Below are 3,525 nucleotides of genomic sequence, written 5' to 3' on the forward strand. Positions count from 1 at the left end.
TTCTTACTCATCGCTGGACTTATTGTGACTAAATTCAAGATGGCTGCAAACCTAAACTTCGTGAAGATACTGTCTTTATAAATCGTCTTGTAAGTAAACTACCAGTGCTTTTTCAAAGTTCTCAATGTCTCGTTTTAAATGTCAGGGCCCTCGGAAGTCTACCAATGAAGTGTGGAGATACATTGAGCCTCGTAAATGGTGTAAAACAGTGATTTATTTGCATGGCTAGCCCGATGCCGAAGCACCACCATTGAAAAAGCTGTTAGTAGCATCAAACTAGCGCCAGATTTTGGAGTGCAGGGGACAAGCCGAGATGGGCTATGAGACATACGTTTACACTCGGTATCATGTTTCAACACACTTTAGGTCAATATCACACCGGAATTCTCCTTTAAGGACTGTTTGGTATAGCACCAGTGTTTTCCAGCTTCATATTACACTTCAACTGTGACACCATGGTGTTGTGTGTCACATACGTTTCTGAGAACACCATTCACTTTGAGTCTATGTGGTCCTAATTTATAATGGGCAAGCATCAGATCTATGCCAACACACCAAACTGGATTGTTTAGAGGTTGATGCCGAATGCCAGCTGACCTTAATTGGACAGACAGTTAAGACATCTCATTTTTAGCATGAAAGTAAATCTCCCTCTCCCTCTTTCACACGTGAATGGACTATCCTACTCTGTCGACAGACCTAAAGGCAATACTGGCTGAATCTTGATTGCCATACAAAGATATTGTCATTTGTAAGTAAAACTATGAGAGCGCACCTAAAGTAATTATGTCATTGATTGCATTTAATGGTCTCAAAACCACGCACTGGGAGGAAGAGACGTCTATCATCATACTTAAAGTTGGGAAAACTATCTACTAGGCAACAAACAGACAAACGGAGTGGTGCAACTCGGGTATTCATCAAAGATATTCAAATCTAGTGTAGCGCAATTGTACTGGGACTGTCTTATAGTACAGGCAGGCATCTAACCCGCTGAGAAAATGCTGAGGCTAAATAAATTTAAAAGCGTTTCTTTTCAATATGTTACAACGATGTCTTACTCAGAGTAATCACTCGACGCGGTGGAGTTTCTATCGCTCCCAGCGTCTCCGACATCTTCGGCGGCTTCCCTGCGAAATGGTGCGCCCGAGGAAGATATATTATCAGGCTCAACCAGCCGTTCACATTCCATTACTCTAGACCCATACATGCAGCTTATTCTTCACGGCAGAATTACTACGTTAGAAAGTAAAGTGCATTCGTTACCCTTCCACGTTAGTATGCTTTAGCCCTATTTTGTCCATACGGGACTTTCGAGTTCAAACACGTGATTCACATGTCGCTGCGTGGTTGGCCAGGCATACCGTTACCCTGACAACGTGGAAGCTTTCCAATCAGCATGCAAAAGGTCCTCTAACATTACAATAAATTTAACATTATTGAGTTTGTAAAGTCATTATTTATTTAGTCGTACGAATAACTACTGAGATATCTAACATAAAATCCATAGTAAGCGGCGTATCTTCAGAAAGCCAACAATTCTTACTTGAAATGCTAACTGAAGTTTTCGTCACAGGTTTTAACGTAGTATTCTAGTTGCAATCAGCGTTAAACTATCATGTAATCAATACATTAGAATTAATACACTACCGCTATATTGGCAACACTGATGCGAAGTCACAGCTAGAACAAAAATGTTGCACTATGGTCTGGAAAAGGATGGCTGTCAATCAGTTACCTCGCTAATTTAAAGTCAGGCCAATATGGATGGACTAGCAGATAGAAACGGCCGAATGACACACAAAAACGTTCCTACTGCGACAGCAACTCTACCACAAAGTATTTTCCCGAAACTTACGTAACACCCACCGCTATTTTCCCGTTAAGCCAAGTGTACCAGGGCAAGTGGCTGTTTTTGCCTGCAAACTTGCACGAGGGTTTTAAATCCCCGATGGCATGCGAAGCAAACGCAGTAGTTCACGTGCCAATGTCCAACTCATTGATGAAGTAATGCGAGGTCTTTTTTAAATAGACTTTAAAGACAAACGTGCACAAACGTTATTCCCATAACTAAATTAAAATACTCATGGACAGCACATCTAGGGGCGTGCGAACTCACTGACCTGTAAAGCAGAACGCTGCGGATGGAGTCAAAGTCCTCGAAGTTTTTGGAAAGACATCTCGAGTTTCCCTCATCGAAGCCTATATTATACATCATATATGCGTCATGTACTCATATCCGACAAAAAAACTGCTCGACATGATCGACACTGAGAGGTCTACCGAACATGGAGTTGCTGTCGTGTTGTCTAGTTGTCGAGACTTTGGTGAATATTTCAATACCAAGACAGAGTTAAAAACGAATATCCCTTGGCGAATTTGAAAATGTCGATGGTTGCCTAGGTTTCGTCCTCTGAACCTTCTTCACACAGGCTTTCCCTTCTCGTCCACTGTGCATTTGGAGTGAAACAGGCTAGGCTCTGCGGTCTTGAGTAATTCTCCAGACTCGTTCTGACGACCTCGTATGAATAGCGCGGTTGAGCAGCCCATTCTGATCAGCTTTTCATCTCTCTCTCTCTCTCTGATTCTCTTCAAACTGGTCACAGTTTGAGAGATAAAAGAGATAAAAGTTTAGGGCAGCTTTGGAAATAACTATACAAATGTCTTATAGTATTTATAAAGATTTATAATTCAATTCAATTTCAATTTATTGTGCTTATAGAGCGCCAAAACATTACATATGTAGGCTATCATGGCGCTTTACAGAAAGTAGGCAATCAGAGAAAAAAGAAAAGAGGGAGAAAAGAAAAGAAAGAAAGAAGGCCCATGGGTAACAGGGGCGAGGAAAAAAAAAAGAAACCTCGAGCAGATCCACGACTCAAGGGCCTGACCCATCTGCCTAGGGTCAATACGGACAGTAAGGTCTGTACATGACAAATGCATATGATAGTCAGGTGTGGAGAATAGGACATGGTGTTTAAAGCACCTGAGGTGGGATGATTACGTATCCAGTATGATAATGCATTAATCATGATTTAGTGAGAGAAAGTACAAATAGTCCGGCATTGGAATTGTCCAGGGAAAGAGAGCCTACATAATTACATATTTAGCATACATAGCCTACCACCTGCCTCTGTCGAGGGATTTCTTCCAATATCTGCTACCAAAAAGAAGAATGACAGCAAATTTAGTCGTGGACTGGAGGAACAAAAGCACACAGAGTGGTTTTACACAATGGTTTACCATTCACTTTCAACGGACATCCGCGCCATCACCCTGACAACCCCACACTAGACAGCAGGAATGGTGGGTGTGGTGGGGGAGTATTTCTAGGAGATGGCAGAGAGCTCTGTGATGAAGAAAGAAGCAAAAGGTCAGGCATCTATTCTGAGCATGAAAAGTCTCGATCGCTGTCCGATTCGCGCTCAAAGAAAAGCATTATAGCTCATCATCATGAATAGCGAGACACAACACTTTCGAAACGTATTTCCAAGTCAAGGACTATAGAAATGATCCCTGAAAGTA

The 3,525-nt window shown here is 41.8% G+C and overlaps 1 non-coding gene across 1 annotated transcript; it reads right to left on the reverse strand.

Annotated features, from left to right (window-relative positions):
* Window positions 1-3,381: 3,381 nt before the first annotated feature.
* Window positions 3,382-3,525, reverse strand: LOC125289959. The gene has a single exon (XR_007192729.1). It is a non-coding gene; the product is annotated as a small nucleolar RNA U3 (small nucleolar RNA).

The sequence above is a fragment of the Alosa alosa genome, chromosome 24 (assembly GCF_017589495.1).
Source record: "Alosa alosa isolate M-15738 ecotype Scorff River chromosome 24, AALO_Geno_1.1, whole genome shotgun sequence".
In the NCBI taxonomy this organism is placed as follows: Eukaryota; Metazoa; Chordata; class Actinopteri; order Clupeiformes; family Clupeidae; genus Alosa; species Alosa alosa.